This window comes from Anolis carolinensis, chromosome 1, assembly GCF_035594765.1.
Source record: "Anolis carolinensis isolate JA03-04 chromosome 1, rAnoCar3.1.pri, whole genome shotgun sequence".
Taxonomy (NCBI): Eukaryota; Metazoa; Chordata; class Lepidosauria; order Squamata; family Dactyloidae; genus Anolis; species Anolis carolinensis.
Genome location: NC_085841.1, coordinates 12,685,673 through 12,709,563, shown reverse-complemented (window position 1 = coordinate 12,709,563; position 23,891 = coordinate 12,685,673). Strand labels below are relative to the sequence as shown.

Below are 23,891 nucleotides of genomic sequence, written 5' to 3'. Positions count from 1 at the left end.
TAAACAGAGGCTAAATGGCCATCTGTCAGGGGTGCTTTGAATGCGATTTCCTGCTTCCTGGCAGGGGGTTGGACTGGATGGCCCATGAGGTCTCTTTCAACTCTACTATTCTGTGATTCTATGAAACACACAAATACAGCATTACCAAGCTTTTAAAATCTAATTAAGAAAGTGTTCTTCACATTGTCTCTCTGTCTGGTCCAAAAATAGTGTGAAAAAGCTTGTTCGATGGAGAGAGAATTACGGCAGCCTCCTCCAAGCCCCTTCCTCCCTTGAGTTACAGCAGAATACGAATAGGCTTGCATTTCATTGTGTTCGTTCCCACAAGCTTTACTAATAGCTACACCCCAGTGATTTCCTTTCACTTGCCAAAAATGTACCCAAGGCTTCCTTGTGAAGTGATTTATACTGTTTTGTCCCCTTTCATTGCTGACTTTGGCAGGAGGTTTGCTCTTCATTCTGTGCTGAAATTCTGGGTGAGCTGCTCTCGGAGCTCTCCAAAGACCCTTCTGGAAAGCCAGTTGTTCTTTCAAGTTGCACCCTTCAGGAGTCATTGGCCGGGATCTTCAGATCCACATTGAATCCTCTTCCCTGGCCACACATTGGACTTTTTTTTAAAAAGTATGATTCCAAGGAGTTCATTGGAACTGGCTTCCGAGCAAGCGTGCTTAGGATCCCGCTATTTTTCTCTGGGTCCTCCTCTGCTCTCCGCTTAACAGGCCTGGCTCCGTTCCCTTTGGCTGTGACTCACTCTTCCCCAAAACCCTGACTCACGCTGCTTGCTCCCTTATGTAACATTTTAATCTCCGGCGCTTGCTTCCTACAACCAGATAATCACAACAGAGCTTGGTATTTTTCAGCGCGGTTCCCACCGGCCGTTCACACTTCAGTGCAATTATTCCTTCAGCATGGCTCTTTTATGTAACAAGCCACGGGGCCCACCTCGGTGCCCTTTTCAACCTGTGTCAATCTGGAGCCCATGGTTACAGAGCAATACATTTAGCCAATACAAGCATGTGCCGCATCCCATTACTCTTGGTCACTGGGTGCGGGACTGGAAAAATCCAAGCCCTTGTTGCCCTGGCACACAGTGGTCTCGATACAGGAGCCTGGAGAGTTTTTGACCACAAAAGGGGGTCCAATCTCTTTGCTACAGTTGGTGCCAAAGGTGAGCTGACCAGATCACAGAATCACAGAGTTGGAAGAGACCCCAAGGGCCATTCAGGCCAACCCCACTATGTCATGCAGGGACACACAATCAAAACACTCCCGAGAGATGGCCATCCAGCCACTGTTTAAAAAATTTAAGAGTAGACTCCACCACACTCCCAGGCAGTATATTCCACTGCCAAACAGCTCTGATAATCAGAAGATCTTCTTAGTGTTTAGGTGGAATATTTTTTCTGAAATTTGAATCCATTGTTCAATTTTCTATTACTATAACAGCAGAAAACAAGCTTGCTCCCTCCTCAATGTGACATCCTTTCAAATATTCAAACATGCCCTGCACCTGAAGCCATTCCTCATACGGTTTCCAGATCTTTGACAGCTTTGGTTGCCCACCTCTGGATGCGCTCCAGCTTGTCAATATCCTTCTTGAATTATTGTGTCCAGAATTGGACACAGTCCTCCAATGAGGTCTGATCAAAGCAAAGTCAAACAATGGTATTATGATTTCTCTTGATCTAGACACTATTTTCCTATTGATGCCTAGAATTGTATTGCCTTTTTAACCTGCTGCATCACACTATTGATTCATGTTTCAACATGTGGTCTACTTAAACCCCACGATCTCTTTCACATATACTGTTGTAGAGCCAGGTGTCAAGTCATTCCGTATCTGTGCATTTCATTTTTTTCTGCCTAAGTATAGTACTTTACCTTTCTCCTTGTTGAAGAAATACATCAATGACTGCAACATTGTCAGAAAGAACAATGCAACTGGGAGAAATAAAGCCCTAATTTTTTTGAAGAAAGTCATTTCTCAGCCTTGGAATGACAACCATAAAACCCCCATTCCACCTACAAGCAGAGTAAATACTTTACCCATGGCCTCTTTGCCTCCACATAAGAGTATGGAAAGGTAACATTAGCAAACTCCTCCTCTACTTGATTTAAGTTTTTAATAAAATGTCCAAAAAGGCCAAACCTCTGGCCTTGGAAAGTAGTACCACGGTTTACATTCAGTATATTCAGAAATTTGGCATTTACCTTCAGCATATCACTGAAAGAACTCTATCCTTGACAAGTTAGTTGCCTTTGAGAAACTGCAAGCCACTTCTGGTGTGAGAGAATTGATCGTCTGCAAGACATTGCCCAGGGGACGCCTGGATATTTTACCATTCTGTGGGAGGCGTCTTTCATGTCCCCGCATGGGAAGCTGGAGCTGACAGACTGGAACTCACCCCACTCCACCGACCACCGACCTTTCAGTCAGCAGTCCTGCTGGCACAAGGGTTTAACCCATTGCGCCATTATTCTATGAATAATACCTGGCCTCCTACTAATCTTTATATTGTTAATATGTCTAGAGTAATACTTCTGGAGTGAAGTGCACACGCTCCAACATTTCACAGATGAAAATTGGGATATGTGGTGAAGCAGCATCAGAATATGGTCATGATGAGAAAGAACAGACAAAGTAGGAATAGCTGCAGCAGTTTGCCTTGTAAGAGCCCACCGGGAAGGGCAAGATGCGGCACTCTTCCTGCTGAATTAAATGAATGTAAATTCCTTTTGTATTTTGAATTCAGTTCACAGTACTTTAAGTGAGATCAGTACAAAGTGGGAAAGTGGAAGGAAACAAGAGGAACAGAGACATTTAAAAGCAGATGTAAATGGCTGAGAATTAAATGGGACCGTGCTTACCAAGTCAGGACAATTGAAGGGTATGACTATGCTTCCAGTATGTAAAGACAGAAATAACATGTGGATGCATGAATATAAGAGAATCAAATATTTTGTGGGTGAAAAAGAAATATATTCTCTACTCCATGAGTTGTCAAAGATAAACTGTCTTCATCAAATGTACAAAGTACTTGACAAACAGCGACAGGGATGACCTAAGACCTTTTGATGTCCAAGGAGATGCAGCAAATTTCTTCCTCCTCCAAAACCACCAGCATCTGGGCCAGAAAATCCCACAAGTAGCTTACTTCATTTCTGATAGTAAAACTGCAATAATAACAATAAAACAGATAACTAACCAATTGCTGTGTTTTTACAACACTTTTCCTGCTGCCTCGCCCTGCCTCAGGGCAAGGCTGGCTTCGAACAGCAGTGCTTAAGGAAACTGTGCAATTGGCTGCATTTTTGGTTGAAATTCAATGGGGAACTTGCAGCATAACTATTATTAACTTTATAATAGATCCATGTATGTGGCACATATTTTTGGAACATATTTTCTGGCACCTTAAAGATATCCAGTTTATTACAACTCGCTTTTGCATACACTGCAAAATTTCATAGACAGAAACCAGCCACAGAGTGTGGTCAAGATTGCAAATGTTATTAGCTGGGAGAGACAGAAGCAGTTTGCTTTTGCCTGAGCCAACTGGGAAGGGCAAAATAACATCCCCTTCCTTCCTCTCTGCCTTGCTTTAATTAACTGGGTTCAACATACATTCACACTTTGAACTCACTTTTCAGTATCTGAACTAAGATGAGAACAAAAGGAGAAAGCGGGAGAAGAAGAGAAACATTTTAATCGTAGCTAAAGTGGGACGACAGAGGATTAATTGGGACTTCCCCAAGAAATCAGGACAGTTAAAGGCAGGCCTACATAAATGGGAGAGAAAAGAGAGTCATAATACTTCTTAGAGAAGTCAGAAGACTCTCAGCTGTTTTCACAGTAAATGACTTAAATTACTATAATACATTTGTCATTGTGTATTGTGGGGAAGAATGCTTCTGATTAATATAAATGGATGATGTGACAGCTTCCACTCCAATCCACCCCAATAAATGTCCTCTCTAAACTGAGAAATCCTTTGCTTAGAAGGCCAACTTTGGAAAAACCTTGGAAGAGTGTGTTTGTTCCTCTACTGTTTGAGCAAAGATTTTCCAAGAGCCAAAGGAAATCCACTAATCACGCCTTATCTACTCCTTGTAACTACTTGACTATAGGTGATGCCATGACATGTCTTTTACATATATTTCCCCTGATATTTCTTGTGGCTAAAGCCAAGCTCAACTGCGGGACACTTCCCCAATCCTTCCGTTGATCCCTTTTCACACTTTGGAGCAACATCAGTAACTTTGCAAATCCCCGTTTTCCTCCTCTGCATAAGCAAGCTATCTGCAATCTCGGTCAAAAAGGCTATTTGTCTTGCTCTCTTTTCCATTTCCCTTGCTACTTCCTTCCATGTTTGGAATGTTATACATCTGGGCCTCATGCCCAGACATTTTTTAACTCCTTGGTTTTGTGAGCTGGAAGATTTTTGCAAGGAAAGGCTATATAGCCTCACCCTCCAACATTTCCCAGATGAAAACCAAGACAGAGTGTACTGAAGATGGAAAAATGAGAAAAATATACAAGCAAGACAAGTCTGCAGCAGTTTGCTTTTGCTTGAAACTACTAGGAGGGGTTGGAGTCCATCCCCCTGCTCTCCTCTTTTGTCCCCCTGTTCTCCTCAGTTTTAACCGAGTGCAAGTATTTTTGCACTTTGAAGTTTGAACACATTTGGCAGCCAATGAAGTAACCTGAGGATGAAGGACTTGATTGGGACTTTCTTTGCTAAATCAGGACACTGGGAGTGCATGGTTTTCTTCTTTATCTTCTTTGGAAGTCTTGAGGTTCTTCTGAGTGCTTTAGCTATTTATTGCTGCATGGCAGAAAGCAGGAATAGATAGGTCTTGTGGCATCTTCCAGTTCTAATTCTGCCTATTGAGATAAGCTTTACGCAATCAGATGCCCTCCAAATGGGCTCGATCGCAAGTTCAATAATCCCCAGTCACTGTGACCATAGAGATTAAAGTCCAGCCTATCTAGAATATTATTCTAAACCACAACTTGGAGAATTTACTTTTATGGATAACTCCTTCACAGTTTTTACAACAGTTTCTTCTTCTGTAAACTGTAAACTCACCACCAGTGACTGGCAGCCTATGGCTTAAGAACCAGAACACAGATCACTGTTCCAAATAACAGTCCTTTAAACTTTCACAGGATACTTAAAGCTGCTTTACCTTGTCTGGATCCTATGCTATGAAAATAAATGGCTCAGTTCTCCTTATTTCAAAAGACAAAACTATTACAGGTCACAAAATATAACCTTTGATTCTTGCAAGTGATGCATTCTGGCTTCCTCATTGCAACTGAGTGGGTAAATTTCATTATGCAGTTGTCCCTCCGTATTCATGGATTCTACACCCACAGATTCAACTAACCACGGCTTGGAAATATTCTCCACCTCCCAAAATGATCAAAAAACAAACCTTGATTTTGCCATTTTATATAAGGGACAACATTTTACTATGCCATTGTATATAATGGAGAGTCCTGGAAGTAAACCCCAGTGGATACTATGGACCCACTGTATTTCAATTTTGGAAATGGGGGCATTTATCAACTGTAGGATTCATAAATTAGTAGACTGTTTCCTAAAATAGAAATGTGAACATATTCTTTAAAAAGAGTAGGCTGATAAGAAACAACAACCATCAGATAAAGAGTGGGAAGTTTGTAATTTGTTTGTTTTTTATAGTTGTTTGCGTGCAGTTAAATTGTAGAATATAGTATGTAATTTTGGTAGTCTTACATTATCTGAAATGCTTGTTTGTGTGTTTTATTTTGTGTTTTACTTGAATCAACGTTTTGTTTGGTGCAGTTAATCAATTTACGGAAACATGTTATGACAAATGGTTTGTTAATGGTAATTGTCAAGACGGTAAACGCACTGATACAAGCTGTACAAACTTCTGGAAACTTTCCTGGAGTAGCTTCTTTGAATTTGTTCCTGTTACAGATGGAGCAAGCACGAAATCATCTCAGTACAAATACAAGCTCTAACCCACCCACGATGACCAATAAATGTTGGAAGATACTCAAAAAATGATTGCAGATAAAAGAACTTTCTTTTCCCTGTGGTATATCATCTACAAAACTAATGTGGAACAGTTCCACATATTAAGTTCAGTACCATATTCTACAGTGTTTCAAAAACACATTTTTCAACACAAAAAAGACAGCATGACAGCTAAATTGCATTAACATAACTGAATTAACTTCCTGGTTCATAACCGCAAAAAATGTAAAATGACATTATGAAAAAAACCCCTCTGAATTAATATATTGTGAGATTTGTTTATGGAAGTTATGAGAAAAGCTATGCAAGGAAGCCGCCATCCTTCCTTGGAAAGGTAGCCAAAATCTGATAATGTTCAAACGGGGTTTCGATTTATCTTGAATATATGTTATTACTATTGTCAACGTTTTAGTTTCCAGATGAGCAATGCTTTTAATGTTGTTTGCTTATGTACTGGGAAAATTAAGGAAGCCAGACTTGTTAAAGCTCATAAGTGTTGGTATGGTATGAGGCTAGCCCAGGCATGGGCAAACTTAGTCCCTTTAGTGCTTTGGACTTCAACTCCCATAATTCCTAAAAGCCTACCAGCTGAGGTCAGATAAACACTGATCACATCTGCCAAAGGGCTGGCAAATCAGCTTTGTGGTGGGTAAATGATACACAAGAGCTGCTTAACACAACTTTGAACCATATTAGCCAAAGCTGCAGTTGTTCTGAATTCTCCTCTAGAATCTGACACAAACTGAGGCCCCTTCCACACAGCTGTATACAATCTACTGTCTTCCAGTTTGCTTCCAGGCGAAATTCAAAGTGCTGGTCATTACCTATAAAGCCATAAACGGACTATTTGGCTAACCGCATCTCCATATACAAGCCTGACCAGGCATTTCAATCAGAGGATGAGGCCCTACCCTCGGTCCCACCCCTGTCTCAAGCAGAGATATACGATGGGTGACATCTGACTTGACAATGGTAAATGTCAATGTACAGTAGAGTCTCACTTATCCAAGCTAAACGGGCCGGCAGAAGCTTGGATAAGCGAATATCTTGGATAATAAGGAGGGATTAAGGAAAAGCCTATTAAACATCCAATTAGGTTATGATTTTACAAAGTAAGCACCAAAACATCATGCTATACAACAATTTTGACAGAAAAAGTAGTTCAATACGCAGTAATGTTATGTTGTAATTACTGTATTTACGAATTTAGCACCAAAATATCATGATATATTGAAAACATTGACTACAAAAATGGCTTGGAAAATCCAGAAGCTTGGATAAGCGAGGCTTGGATAAGTGAGACTCTACTGTATCTAGGAGTCTTAGTAGACCACAAGCTGAACATGAGTCAACAGTGTGATGAGGCAGCTAAAGAAGCCAATGTAATTCTAGGTTGCATTGATAGAAGTATAGTGTCAAGCTCGAGGGAAGTCATGGCACCACTCTATTCTGCTTTGGTCAGACCTCACTTGGAATAACCCTGTGTTTGGATTTGGGCACCGCAATCCAAGAAGAATATTGACAAGCTGGAATGTGTCCAGAGGTGGGGACCAAGTCTTTTCTTCATAAATAATGTTGCCATCTTGACCACATTTTGATGCTGCTGGTCTACACACTTGTCCTGATTTTCAGATATAATATGGCATAGTATAAATTATCCTGGGAGTAACAAATTACAAGTAATTCACCTGTAACAAGGTACTTTTCTACCAACTACTCCCACCCTAAAAACTGATAAAGCACAGACCTACTCATTGCACAGACCTACTAATTGCTCAAAGAGGTGTACCAGGCTATGAGTGCAATTTGAAGTTCACACTGAGTTCACTGACAGCTATCAAAAGCCCCAGCCTTATCTCAATGAGGATATTGTTTTCCAGCTGCAATTATACTATCTGTTGGCAGCAGGCTTCTTTCTGAAGTTTCTGCAACTCCCTGAGTAAATAAGTAGATTCCTGATGCAGTTCCAGCTTCTCAAATATGCCTTTGAAGGGCTCAGCCGGGGGGCAAGCAACAAATGATTCCCCACCACCACCTCCAAAGCCATTCACATGATATACTCTAGGTAGGGAAGTCCTCATCAGTTTGATAGGAAATTGGGCTTGAGGCTGGCTTATTCTGAAGACTGACAAGCAATAGAGTTTGCAAAGTTATGGAACCATTTACGAACTTTTCCAGGACATTAACTGTGTGGCTCACCATGTTGATTAGAACAGCCTGGATTAAAATAATTTGGAGCCTGCCCAGTTCCTCTCATCCCATGATCGTACCACAATCCCATGATAAGCAGAGGTTTCACACAGATGCCACTATTGCTGCTGCTACTTATTGGATATTTAAATATTAAGAGCATACTTCTTTCACAGAATCATAGAGTTGGAAGAGACCTCAAGAGCTATCCAATCCAATCCCGTGCCATGCAGAAACGATCCTTCCCCGATTAATCCAACCTAACATCTATTTCTTGGACGGCATAAAAAGAGAATGTTTATTTGTGTACAGTGTATTTATTTACCATGTGAATTTTATGTTCTCCTTGATGGAAATTTGAAGAAATAGCATCAAGAAATAGCAGGTTACAGTTAGTGCCATGAATAGTTAGTGCCAATTCCTGCCAATGTCCTCCCCAAACACTGCAGCCCACCACCAAGGAATGTTTTCATTTGGGGACCATTTCATCCTAGGTTTGATGTGTTTCCTCCACTACAGATATCCCAGTGTTTCTTACTCTCTCCATTGGTGTGAAATTTGCATGACTTTGCACACTGCCTCTCCCTTAACCCTTTCCTACTGTTTTCACCTCTGCATAACAAACAGAGCAGAACTGAGTAGCAATCAAACATACTGGAGGAGTTTGGGGGATTGACTCCACAGGATGGAAGTTGTAGCTCACCCTGCATCAAATCAGAACACCGTGACCCCACTGACAATGGGCCTGGTACTACAGGGCTTTATGGGAAGTGACCTTGATTTTGCGAGTTGTAGTACACCTCCATGGAAGCGCTCCATGCAATCATGCCGGCCACATGACCTTGGAGGCGTCTACGGACAACACCGACTCTTCGGCTTAGTAATGGAGATGAGCATCAATCCCCTGAGTCAGACACGACTAGACTAAATGTCAAGGGAAAACCTTTACCTTTACTTAGTTAACCTGCATCCAGTGACTTCCACCAACAATGGACTGGGACCAAACTTGGCACACAGACCCAACAGGACCAACTGTGCATACAGGCCTGGTTTGGAGGTGATTGACCTTGTCATATGGGACTTGTAGTTCACCCTTATCCAGAGAGCACTGTACCCAGCTGACAAATAACCCAGCCGTCAAATGCCCTTTTCTAATAACCCAGGTAACTCTGTGTCTCCAAGCTAGTTCAGAATAAGACAAATATCAACCATAAAGGCTAGAGAGATGTAGCATGCACATATGGTCAGGAGGTGGCAAAGTTTATCCAAGCTATTGGTATACAGGATAGGCTTGGTAGACATGGCTTGTAAATGGTTAAATTATTCACTCTTACTAATACTTTGTACTTGGAGACCGTTTTAAAGTGTTGCTGCATTGCAAGGGTTGGATTGGATGGTCCTTGTGGTCTCTTTTAACTCTATCATTCTTTGAGTGCATTATTATTGTTGCAATTTTAATTTTTTAAAGTAATTTGACAAACCACTCATGAAACAAGGGGATGGGTACTGGGTTTTGTAACGATGTCACATCTGATCTGTCCAAGGTAAAAGAAGCCACCATCCAAAAAATTACTGCTCAAAAAAGGAGCAACTCATAGAACAAGTTACCATGGACAGTGCAGTGGAGAATATCCACTTCTTGGTCTACTACAGTTTTTATATTTGTGTGTGTGTTTTAATTATGTCACACCACTGGATCTGAAAACAAATTCAGATGATAATTTATGGCAACTAGGAATATTGTGCAACAGCTATTTAAAACTGGAACATTCTTGTGGTCCTGCTGCCTGCAATTCTGCAGATGGAACAAACATGGTCTTATAATCATTTATAAATAACCCAGTCCAGATAGAGGCTCGGTTGTCAACAGCTTTATCAAACCGAACACAGAGACCATCTGCATGTTGATCTGATTTGATACTTCCTTCCAAGTTTTAAGATGCCTGCTGACCTAAGGCAAACACATGAGTTAGATAGCGTTTTTATTAGGCAAAGGATATTCAGAAGTGTTTTTGCCAGTTCCATCTTCTGAAATATAGCTTGCGCCACCTAGGATTTGTTGATGGTTTCTCATCCAAATACTAACTAAGGCAGATTCTGCTTAGCTTCCACAAACAGGTAGGATATGGTGCCTTCAGATTATTTCGGGGACCCTCTTGTCTTGGGCTCTCCATTTTTCTGACAAGTAAAAATTCTATGGAAGCATTTCCGGATCTCTCTCTTCAAAGAAGGTTCAGGGTGTCATTTCCAATGAGTTGCCTCCTGACCATCAGAGAGCACAGAACATAGGAGCTTGAGCCTACCTTCTGAGATGATCAGGCAAAACTGGATGTATCAGAAAGTATCAGAAGTGAAACACAAAAAGATGATTTCTGTTATGACTTTCTTCCAAAATTGGGGGACCAAGGTGGCATACCATTAAGAAAACCCCATGCAAAACATTTCTGGAAATAATATTTAATGTTATTTTCCACAAAAAATGTCATCTCTGGTAATTGGCTAGTTCTACTAGGATAACTTTATGAGAGCATCCAGTGGAAACATATCATGGAAGGACATAGAAAATTCCCAGAGAGGACATATTTTGTCTATGTAGGAAGATAAAACCATGTGTTTCAGTCCTATTGGCATAGGAGTTGTATTGTATTATATTATTTTATGTATTTATATTTCATTTCTTTCCCAGTCCTGGGACTCTAGGTAGTTCAGCAGCTAAAGCAAGATCACACGGGGATCAAATTTTAATGCTGATTCCAGATGTCCTTTATTGCTTGCTTTGAGGCTCTGAAATGGTCAATTGCAGAAAACAATAGTATGTTGCCTTGTTGACTGAGCAGTAACAAGGCCTGAAATCTTTTCTTAAAACTTACTCATCCAAAGTGAGCAAATTTCACTTTGCAACTTGCAGGTTTGTACATGAACTAATGAGTTTGAAGTATACATTTCATCATCGAGGAGAGCTGACTAATTTGTTTTGACAGATATGGAATGCAAGGAACTAGACTACAGTATATTTTTTTTTTCTTTGATAGTGATGGAGGAAAATGATTTTTCTTTCCAGTTACATAGAAATATACGAAAATGCATTTCCTTGCTGTCAGCTGTGGACAAAGAAATGGTGGCCAAACAAATGTAGATGAACCTGTTGTTTTTCTGGCACCAGGCTAAAACCTTTTATTCAGGCAGGCTTTTAAAGAAGAAGGTTTTTAAGAACAAGACAGAGGATGCTGTATAGTGTTTTAATTATTTTAATAGTTTATAAGTGTGTTAAGCTATTTTAATAGACTTGTAAGTTTACTTCTATTATAATTTTTAGATTTTAAATTGCATTTTTAAAATATTGTGGCCCACTTTGGGTCTTGACCAAGAAAGTGATGCAAGGTAACAAGAAGAACAACAATTACAACAACAATTATAATAATAAAGGAAGAATACAGTGTGTCATATTAGTAAAATGTAGTCCCCGGTCTAGATTTGAGGAAACACTCAGAAAGGGCCCTGTTATGTTCATCTCTTCATGCTGGTAAGAATCTCCTAGCTTGCTTGTTGTGTATTTTCCGGACTGTATGGCCATGTTTCAGAAGCCTTTTCTCCTGACGTTTTGCCCACATCTATGGCAGGCATCCTCAGAGGTCAAGGGGTCAACCTATCAACTTCTGAGGATTCCTGCCATAGATGTGGGTGAAACGTCAAGAGAAAAGGCTTCTGGAACATGGCCATACAGCCCGGAAAACTCACAACCACCCAGTAATTACGGCCATGAAAACCTTCGACAACACATCTCCTAGTTTGCGTGGTGGAAGAAGTGGGCAAGTATGTTTTATGGGTGTCACTAGTTCACTTGTCCACAATGCATTGGAACAATGCTATGTGGACATTATGGGAAATTAAAAGGGCTGCTCCTGGACCCTGGCACTTTTCAAAGGGAGGGGTCAATGCAATACTTATCAATGGAAACCATTGTCAAGACGCTGGGACCTGACAGCTGTTCACAGATTCCTAATGTGTTTAATGCTGGACCTGATCATAGAATCCCAGAGTTAGAAGAGACCATAAGGGTCAATCCAGTCCAACCCACTGCCAGATAGGAATAAACAATCAAAGAACCACCAACAGATGACCATCCAGCCTTTGCTTTAAAACTGTAAAAGGAGACTCAACCGGACTGTGAGACAGCATATTCCACTGCCAAACTGCTCTTGATCATTCTGGTTGCTCTTCTCTGGACACGTTTCAATATCCTTCCTGAATTGTGATGCCCAGAACTGGACATAGTTTTCCAGATGAGGTCCAACCAAAGCAGAATAGAGTGGGGCTATGACTTTTCTTGATCTTGACCCTGTGCTCCTATTGATGCTTTCTAGAATCACATTGGCCTATTTTTAGCTGGCATATCACACTGTTAATTCATGTTCAGCTTATGGTCTGCCAGGACTCTGACATCCCTTTCGCATGTAGCCAAAGTTTGAACATTACTTTGGAGTCTAACTTGCAGAATCCTCAAGCCACAATGATCACATTAACTCCCTACCTACCACTTCCTTCCTTCCTTCCTTCCTTCCTTCCTTCCTTCCTTCCTTCCTTCCTTCCTTCCTTCCTTCCTTCCTTCCTTCCTTTCCTCACTTTTCTTTCAATAGGGAAATTGTTCTCAATCTGTGGGTCCCCAGATGTTTTGGCCTTCAACTCCCAGAAATCCTAACAGCTGGTAAAGTGGCTGGGATTTCTGGGATTTGGAGGCCAAAACATCTGGGGACCCACAGGTTGAGAACCACTGCAATAGGGTATCCAAGAAAATTGTTAAAACAATGCAATGTGTCCTTTTTATCTGCTGGGGTTTGGTTCTGGGATGGTTCTGTGGATGGCCACACACACACACACACACACACACACACACACACACACACAGGTTTAGAAAAAAATGCTTCCTTTATACACAATAGCAACCAACTCAACCTAATGTCAGAGAGAGCCTGAAGATCTGTGAATTTGTAGGAGGCTACATCAGGATATGCCACTCGCTAAACATCCACAGAGTGCTTGACACTTCGCAAGACCCAGGTTTTCCATTTGGAATTTCCCTCCAAGATATTTGCAATCAATGGTTAGTTGAATCCATGGATGCACAACCCAAGGAAACAGAGGTCTAGCTGCATATGATGCAAAAGTTTTTATTGTAAATTATGGAATACTAACCCCAGAAATCATAGCCAGCACGGCCACGTGACTTTTTAAAATCACAATTCCCAAACGATCCAGCCTGACCATGTCCATGATGATTGGGGGAGAGAAGATGCATGGAAAATACCTTTTCTGGGCTCACTTATTTTCTCTCTCTTTCTCTCTGACTCATACACACATAATCTAAGAGATTGCTCAAGCATAATGTTTAGTTTGGCTCTTGTGCACAAAATCTCTCTGAAGAATGTCTGTACACTATTCTGTCATTCCTACAACAACCTTGTAAGGAATGCAAAGTTTTTTTTTATGTGCAGATTTACGGCCCAAGTAAATAGCAATGCTACAACCATACAGGGCAATGACAAAGAGCTGGCGTAGCTATGCCATCCAATTATAATGTAACAATCATGCTTTCAGCCGTGGGATACGGTCCATCAATAACATGACTCTGTGCTTGATGCCTACCTGGCATGGCAAAGCGTCATGTCGCAGGCTGCATACTGTGCCTGGGCAGCTGTTGTTCAGCTTCATCAGTCAGACATTTGTGTAGGCTTGTTTTCTCATTCCTTTTGTTTCTGGTGCTCAAGGGCGAGTGCCATTGCCAATGAAGCCAAAACGATGCTACCCACACACTTACAACACAGAGGCACCGGCCGGCTTGAGGCAACGCCACAATTTGGCAAAGTACAAAACCCCAGGGTTTTAAGAAAGGATTAAAGTTGTCACCTTTTCCCCATGATCTTCCAACCGGCCTTAACATGTGCATCTGAGAGATGTCAAAGAAAAGTTTAGCTCTCCCTTTGCAACTTGATACTAGAGATGGAGTTTTGGGACTTACCTTGTTCTGTTTCGTGTCCGGCTTTCGTCGAGGCCTTGATCTGTTTTGTCTGACCTCCGAATTTTGGGAGGTCAGACATTTGTTTTGGCCGCAGCAGCTGCCATCACCACTCAAATGCCCGGTAAGGAGCCGGGCAAAGGGAGGGTCTCCTCCAACCACCCCACCCCCAACCAGGCCTGTGCACATAGGCCCAAAGCCTGCATCCATAGGCCCGGAAGCCTGGGCCTATGGGTGCAGGCTTTGGGCCATGCCTTACAGGACTTACAGTCAAGTGCTGAGTAAGGATTGCTCCTTATTCAGCACTCAACTGTAAGTACTGCGAGGCCCAGGCGCCTAGGCCTAAAGCCTGCATCCGGAGGCCCAGAAAATTTGGGCCTACAACTGCAGGCTTTGGGCCTAAGCACCCGGCCTGTGGGGCCTGAGTGCCTAGGCCCAAAGCCTGCTCCTGTAGGCCCACAGCTCCCGGGCCTATGAGTGCAGGCTTTGGGCCTAGGCACCTGTGCCTTGTGGGACTTTCAGGCAACTGCTGAATAAGGAGCAAGACTGTAAGTCCAGTGAGGCCCGGCTAGGCCCGGCCCAAAGCCTGCACCCGTAGGCCTGGGCGTCGCAGGGCCTACAGCTGATTGAGCCGAAAGGCAGGCTTGGAGCTGATATCGGCTCCCGCGTGCTTTTTGTTTTGAGGCAGTTTTTGTTTTGTTATAGTAGATCAAACATGATCATAATTAGCACACTGCCAAGTGAGATTCTGTCTCTTCCACCGGAAATGCGGCGTGAAAGGATCATAGAATCATAGAATCATAGAATAGTAGAGTTGGAAGAGACCCCATGGGCCATCCAGTCCAACCCCCTGCCAAGAAGCAGGAAATCGCATTCAAAGCACCCCCGACAGATGGCCATCCAGCCTCTGCTTAAAAGCCTCCAAAGAAGGAGCCTCCACCACGGCCCGGGGGAGAGAGTTCCACTGTCGAATAACTCTCACAGTGAGGAAGTTCTTCCTGATGTTCAGGTGGAATCTCCTTTCCTGTAGTTTGAAGCCATTGTTCCGTGTCCTAGTCTGTAGGGCAGCAGAAAACAAGCTTGCTCCCTCCTCCCTGTGACTTCCCTTCACGTATTTGTACATGGCTATCATGTCTCCTCTCAGCCTTCTCTTCTGCAGGCTAAACATGCCCAGCTCTTTAAGCCTCTCCTCATAGGGCTTGTTCTCCAGACCTTTAATCATTTTAGTCGCCCTCCTCTGGACGCTTTCCAGCTTGTCAACATCTCCCTTCAACTGTGGTGCCCAAAATTGGACGCAGTATTCCAGGTGTGGTCTGACCAAGGCAGAATAGAGGGGGAGCATGACTTCCCTGGATCTAGATGCTATTCCCCTATTGATGCAGGCCAGAATCCCATTGGCTTTTTTAGCTGCCGCATCACATTGTTGGCTCATGTGCTGGTACGGCTATACCAGAAGCTCCAACTTCATTTTCTTTCTGCTAATGTTTGCAGTCATAGGGCAGGCCGCCTGTCCATCATCATTAAGTTTGGTTCCGCCCCTTGTTCAGAGCTCTGGGAAGGAAGGAGCCATTTTTAAGTCAGTCTCACTTAAGGAAGCTAAGCTATAGGACGTAGACCAGCTCGTCCCGTAGAAAAGCTTCATATCTCAAGAACATCCGGAAATATAGAACATTCGAGAAAACAGAAACAGAAATTCCAGGGGAAAAGTCTCAAAAGCTCTGGCTGAGAGCTCGCAGTCTCTCAACCTCACAGCTTCTGAGGGAAACAGCCCTAAAGTTTCCAAAGAAACCTCAGAGAGGGAACAGCATTACCAATCCACAGAACCCCAGCTGAAACATCTGCAAGCCTTGGTTGGTAGGTCTACTCGATGCCCAGACACATTTGGAATCAGTAGTAGGTCCCACATCAGCTAGGCCCATATGATAGACAGCCTGGGAGAGGTTATAAGGGGATTTTCTTCTTACAGAGAAAGTACAGTTACCCAAAGCCGATTGCCTGTCCCCTGGGGACAAGATTGAAAAGCCAACAGTTTTTTAAGGAAACCTTGAAGTGTTATTTGACTCCTTGCAGATTTATTATTTGTTCAACAATAAAGACTTTGTTATTTCATTAAAGACTCAAAGACCATCCCTTTCAGCAAAATCCTCAAGAACCTCTCTTTGAGGCACCCTGGCTTTCCACTGGGCATAAAGTATACGTCCTATACAAAAGACAATAGTTACAGGCCCAGCGCGTGAAAGAACAGAAATAAAAACTACCAGTAGCATGGCAAACCAGTTATGGTCGGCATGGGTGCAAGGGTAATTAATCCATTAACCAGAGGCCTTGGAAAGAGGAATGTATGGTCAATAAAGAATGTAAGTCCCACAAGACTATAACCAGAGGCCTTGAAAAAAGCTAGTAGTGAAGGGTTGGTGGTTTCTCGGGGAATGTCGAGTAACTATTTGACAGGTAAGATCTAGAAAGATCGCTGCCAATTGAAACTTAAGTCATAATTGGTTATGGTATATTCATGGGGTAATAATAATAATAATAATAATAATAAATTTATTCTTATATCCCGCCCCATCTCCCCGAGGGGACTCGGGGCGGCTCACAACAATAATAAAAACAGTGACAAATTACACATTGTAAAATCAAACATGAAAAGCAGTCATACAATCAATACATACATCACATGTTAAAAACAAGGAGATAAAACAGTTCTAGGGGTAAATGAGTTATATATGTCTACCTAATATGTGCTATGTACTATAAGAATAGCTAATATAACTAGAATATTCATGAGGTTAAATTGTCTAATGCACAACTTATTTAATCGTTCTTTAGTAAATATTAAGGTTTTATTATTTTTTTTGGTTTGGGCCATCCGAATAGACGATACGAAACAGAAACACAAATGAAACAAATGAGACAAATATCGTGCACATCTCTCATTGATATCTGACTCCTTGGGTCAAGCATTGCTTTTGAAAAATATCAATATTCAACCATGAGTTTTAAGCTTATGAATTAAAACTGAGATTTTCAGATATATATTCTATTTATATAGAATATATATTCCATTTATATTATCCAATATAAACAGGCCGGCAGAACATTGGGTAAGTGAAAATGTTGGATAATAAGGAGGGACTAAGGAAATGCCTATTAAACATCAAATTAGATTATGATTTTACAAATTAAGCACCAAAACATCATGTTTTATAACAAACTGTCAGAAAAAGTAGTTCAATACGCAGTAATGCTATGTAGTAATTACTGTATTTATGAATTTAGCACCAAAACATCGCAATGTATTGAAAACATTGACTACAAAAGCATTGACTATGAAAAGGATAATATGACTATGTGTTGGATAATACAGAATGTTGGATAAGTGGAGGTTGGATAAGCAAGACTCTACTGTATATGTATTCACATTGCTTTTTAATCCTTACACTATTTATTTTAATTTATGTATATTGTGGTGGTGGTGTTTTAATGAAGGTATTTATGGTGATGTTTTTAACTGTTGTGCCCAGGCGGGTAACATAGAAAAATGTTATTTAGAAAGCGTATTTCAAGTAGTGACCTGGATCACGACTCGAAATATGCTTTCTAAATGTATGTTTATATGGATGTTTTTAAATTAATATTTAATTGTTTTTAACTGTAATTGTTTTAAATATTATGTTGCCTAGCATCTTATGACTGCTAATTGTGAGGCTGCCCTGAGTCTCCCCTCGGGGGTGAGAAGGACAGGATCTAAATGTTCAAAATAAATAAGTAATAAATAAAATAATAATAATAATAATAATAATAATAATAATAATAATAATTATTATTATTATTATTATTATTGAGGCATGTATGGCCAAGCAACAACAAAATGGTATAGAAAGTATTAATGCAGAAGAGCACACAATTTGGGAGAGGCTGCAGCAGTTTGCTTTTGCCTGCATCTACAGAGAATGGAGGGATTTGGGGGATATTTCCCCAAAAAGTTACCTTTTCAATCTCTACAGTACTTTTCAACTTAGCAGTGGCCCCTTCCACCCAAAATGCATTAAAAGATCCCTAGCTGGCATTTTGGGAAGAAAGACTTTGGGAGTTCCCAAGAACCTCTTAACCTCTCAACAGCACTACAACTTACCAAACTAAGTGTCAAACCCATACTGCGTTCCTTCCTTGGGCTTTAAAGTAAAAGCAATGTTGCTGTCTAATTATATGTAACGAAAATGCTTATCTCCCCACTATACTTACAAACAAGGGAGCCCACTTTTACCATGGCTTGAGATCAACAACATGGCAGCCCAAAAATCACAAAAATGTTAATTGGTATAGAGGCTATTTTGTAATCACCACGTGGAGGCTGAGTTTCCCAATTGCTCTACAATTTGCAAATCCCCTCGTATTTTTAGTTCAGGCAAAACATACATTGAATAAGGTAGAGTGGAACTCTTCAAGATACATCGTTCTTCTTTAATGTACCTTTTTGGATACCCGCATGATGATTTTCTGCTTATCCTTTCTAATTACTAGGACATATAACTTTGAGAGAAGATGAACTTGAGACAATAGAACTCTGGCTCCTTTTACACTGGCCATATACAATCCAAATTATCTACTTTGAACTGGATTATATGGCAGTGTAGTCTCATATAATCCACAATGCAGATAATGGAGCCTCCGATGGTGTAGTGGATTAAAGCCTTGAAGGTTGGGTTGCTGACCTGAAGGCTGCCAGGTTCGAATCCCACCCGGGGAGAGCGTGGATGAGCTCCCTCTATCAGCTCCAGCTCCATGCGAGGACATGAGAGAAGCCTCCCACAAGGATGGTAAAAATATCAAAATATCCGGGCGTCCCCTTGGCAACGTCCTAGCAGACGGCCAATTCTCTCACACCAGAAGCGACTTGCAGTTTCTCAAGTCACTCCTGACACGAAAAAAAAATGCAGATAATGTGGATTATCTTCTTAGATAACCTGGATTATATGGCAGTGTAGAAAGGGCCTCCTTTAGAATTTCAGCTATAAGAAGAACCCAACTGATGTTATGTCACTCATTGCATTTTAGTATTGCAATTTTTATAAAGCAAATAATCATTTTACACTTGAATTTTACATTTCAGCACAATCCACTCTACCTAGGGCCCTTCTACACTGCCATATAATACAGAATATCAAGGCAGAAAATCCACATTATCTGTTTTGAACTGGATTAGCCAAGGCCCCTTCTACACTGCCATATAAAATTCAATTTATCTGCTTTGAATTGGATTATATAGACTCATATAATCCAGTTAAAAGGAGACAGTGTGGATTATCTGCTTTGATCATCTGGATTATATGACACTGTAGAAAGGGCCTGAGTCTACACTGCCATATAATCCAGTTCAAAGCAGATAACCTGGATTTTATATGGCAGTGTAGAAGGTGTCAAAGAGATGCATTGCTTCCTGACCTTTGACAATTTTGATCACCTTTCTCGGGACATCTTCCAGCTTGTCAATCTCCTTCTTGAATTGCTTTGCCCAAAACAGGACACAACATTATTCCAGGCAAGATCTGATCAAAGCGGAACAGAGTGGAAGACTATGACTTCCCTCAATTTCTAGTCCCTATACTGTGCTGCCTATAATCACATTGGCCTTTCTAGCTGCTGCATTATACTCTTGACTCATGTTCATTTTATGGTCTACCAAGACTCCTAGAGCCCTTTCATAGGCATCCAAGCTTTGAAAAGTTACTTTAGACTCCAGCTCACAGAATCCTCAAACTAGAATGATAATACTACCTACCTATTTATTTATTTCATAGCTCACCTTTCTTCCAATATGTTACCCAAGAAAACAGTTAAAACAATAAATGGGCCCTGGGTATCTGCTGGGGTTTGGTTCCAGGACCCCTTTGGAGACTCAAATCCCATTATGTACATAGGTGTAGTAAAATGGATCTCTTATATAAATCGGCAGACAGCTCAAAAAGAGTGTCAGGATTTGTGAAATGGCAGAGGGCTATATCAGGCTACACAACCATATAATAGGTAGGTTTGTCACTCTGAATATTGTCATTTCAGGTGCCAAACGGCCATCACCAGCATCATTTTCATAGACACTACAAAGCCCAGAACGATGGAGGGAGTTAAGAGTTGTAGTCCAGCAACATCAAACCAATTCTGGTTATCTTTCTGGATAATGGTAACACTGCATCACTGTATTTGGTAACCTAGAAATAGCAGGGACTGAATCTGGAACCATTTGTTTATAAATTTGAGCAATAAGTATGAGCTCTCTGTATATTTAGCAGTTTGACTCCCCTAGTTTTCTTTATTCTCTATCCTCTGGTGTTTTGGCTGTAAACCTTCATTTTGTAAGACTTCACAAAGATTCAGTTTTAAATTTACCATTTTTTAAACTTGGCTAGTGAACAATATTTGTATGAATGTATCTCCATCACTCCCTCCCCAGGCCAAAATTCCCAGGATATTAGCAATGGTAATTCCCGTTTGTTTGTTTTTTCCGGTACAATCAGCAGTAAGGCTTGCAACAACGCTGTGGACTCTGGAGATTGTTTCCTATGTTATTGCTTGTATAAATAGTTTACTTTAACATCTGTTTCTTTTGGTGTGTATTTTTTTTAACAAAAACTCCTGGAGCCAAATTCTGCTTTTGATTCATAAACACTTGCCTAGGACAAGTCAATGGGGGATCCAAACACACGTCAACAAACCCGTTTTCCGAAACTCAAGCAATTCATTATTTTCATTCTCTGGCTTAAATTGAAGGTCGAAATGCTCTCCATCTAATTATATTAATCTTGGTTAATTAAGATGTATGAAATCATGGTAGATCCCTTCCCAGTATCCATATAGCAGTGCCAACCTCATTTATTGACAATAAGTCATTCTCGAATTATGTTAACCTTCATGGATCCTGTTATGAGTTTATTTTATGAATCAGAGTTTTAAAACCCCTTGGATAGACTTGTGATGATGAAAAAGAAAATATTGCCAAAACCACTACTGATTTTTACAGACCACGGTGTTTTACCTCAATAATATGACTCATTGGACCCAATCTGAATGTAATTTCCCCCAGTATATCAGAAACAACATTGTAATTATACAATGCTACCGTAAACTAGGAAACCCCATGCCAGATACATTGGATTATCCTATTCTGTTATAATCTGGGTAACTAATTAATTGTCCTAGTATATAAATACTGTAGATCCAATTAGACAGAAAAAATGAAATGCAAAGATACAGAATGGAGGATGCCTGGCTTGACAGCAGTACGCGTGAAAAAGATCTTGGAGTCCTTGTGTACAACAAGTTAAACATGAGCCAACATTGTCATGTGGTGGCTAAAAAAGCCAAGGGGATTTTGACCTGCATAAATATGAATGTAGTGTCCAGATCCAGGGAAGTCATGCTACCCCTCTATTCTGCCTTGATCAGACCACACCTGGAATCACACTGTATACAATTCTGGGCACCGTAATTGAAGGGAGATGTTGACAAACTGGAATGTGTCCAGAGGAGGGCGACTAAAATGATCTGGAGAACAAGCCCTATGAGGAGCGGCTTAAAGAACTAGGCATGTTTAGCCTGCAGAAGAGAAGCCTGAGAGGAGACATGATGAGGGCCAGGTATAAATATGTGAGAGGAAGCCATAGGGAGGAAGCAGCAAGCTTTTTTTTCTGCTGTCTTGGAGACTAGGATGCTTAAAATGGCTTCAAATTACAGGAAAGGAGATTCCACCTGAACATTAGGAAGAACTTCCTAACTGTGAGATCTGTTCAGCAGTGGAACTCTCTGCCCCGGACTGTGGTGGAGGCTCCTCCGTTGGAGGCTTTTAAACAGAGGCTGGATGGCCATCTGTCGGGGGTGCTTTGAATGTGATTTTCCTGCTTCTTGGCAGGGGGTTGGACTGGATGGCCCATGAGGTCTCTTCCAACTCTATGATTCTATCTAGAGGCCATCCACACTGTAGAGTTAATGCAGTTTGGCACCACTTTAACTCTATATTATGGAATTTTGTGAGTTTTAGTATTAAAAGCCTTCTCTGTCGAAGATTGCTAGTGTCTCTCCAAGTTACAAACCTCATGATTCCATAGCATTGATCTATAGCAGTTAAAGTGGTGTTGAATTGCATTAATTCTACAGTGCAGAGATACCTCTATTTTTAAAAAATATAGACATGATTTTATATAATGCCTTGATTTGCTCGCTGTTGACTTTAGACCTGGACTTGCTCCTTCCTCCCTGAGATCATGTAAGCAGGAACCAAGAGATTCCTTAGGAAAAATGATGTCGCTCACACTAACAATCTTTCAGTGCCACTGACTAAGTACACAGATTTTATCAGGACAGCATCCTGGAATATAGTGAGTCAGAAAGAGAAAAGTATGTGGATACCAGGGCCAACATCCAATTGTGAATCAAATGGGAATTTGGTAAGTCAACACTTATGTAAGTTCCCTTCATTCAATGGATCTCTTCTACTTGGACCTAGCCCAGTTTGGGGGATAGAGAAATATTTTTGATTCCCCCCCCCCCCCCCCCAAAAGTAGTTGCTTTAAAAAAAGCAAAATAACTAGTGATTCAGACGACACACTACAAATTTGGTGTCCTCCAGATATGTTAGACTACAACTCCCAAAGGGAAGTGATGGGAGTTGTAATCCAACACTGTGAAACGGGCAAAGGCAGTGCCCTAAGTCTAGTTTCCCAAGTCCATCTTATTTAACCGCCTAGGCTCATTCAATGGAAGCAACCTGTCATCTCACAATCATTATCATTGTGGGGAAGAACTGTAGTCCCATGGAAAGCTACAGTAGATTGATTGCACTGTGCAGTGATGCTATACCACACTATTACAAAACAACCCTTCGAAACCACATTTCACCCTTACTTGTACACAATGTATTTCAAAGTTATTTTTGTGTCTGGCTACATTATGTGGGGGCTGTGTTTTGTTTCTTTTCCCTCCTACTTTTTCTTCCTGTGGACATAATTTCATTCCTATTATTATACAAAGGTAACATTCTTGAATTACCACAGTTATTTCCCTCATCCTCCAAGCAGCATTTAGAGGTATTGCCTTTGAATCTGGAGGTCCCATATAATAAATCTCTCCTCCATGAACTTATCCAATCCAAGGTTAAAGCCAAGGGAACTTATGGACATTACCCCGTCAGTGTCAGTTAATTCCATACTGAATCTACCACCAAATCAACCACACCTTTCATATCATCCCACTGTCATTGGAAAGACATGATGGGTAAACACTACCAAATATTGCAAATGTTGTGTTACACATATTTGATAGTATTTAGTTGGTTAATGTTATTCTCCTCTTGTTTACCATGAATATTTTAATAACAAAATCTAAAAGGAAGGAAGGATAGATGTCTTCCATATTTATTCTGCCCATTCTTTTCCTTGTCTATGGAAACAACATCACTAATCAACCAACCAACCAACCAACAAGCAAAAGGAAGAAAGTAAGACTGATGCCAAAGTTGGCCTGCAGACTAGGGGCCATTCCGCACAGCCATATAACCCAGAATATCAAGGCAGATAATCCACAACATCTGCTTTGAGCTGGGTTATCTGAGTCCACACTGCCATATAATCCAGTTCAATGTGGAATTTATACAGCTGTGTGGAAGGGGC

At 41.0% G+C, this 23,891-nt stretch overlaps 1 protein-coding gene across 2 annotated transcripts in view; it reads right to left on the bottom strand.

Moving 5' to 3' along the window:
- Positions 1-23,891, bottom strand: part of efemp1 (EGF containing fibulin extracellular matrix protein 1) — a 67,067-nt gene that overhangs the window by 27,250 nt on the left and 15,926 nt on the right. The window lies entirely within an intron of this gene.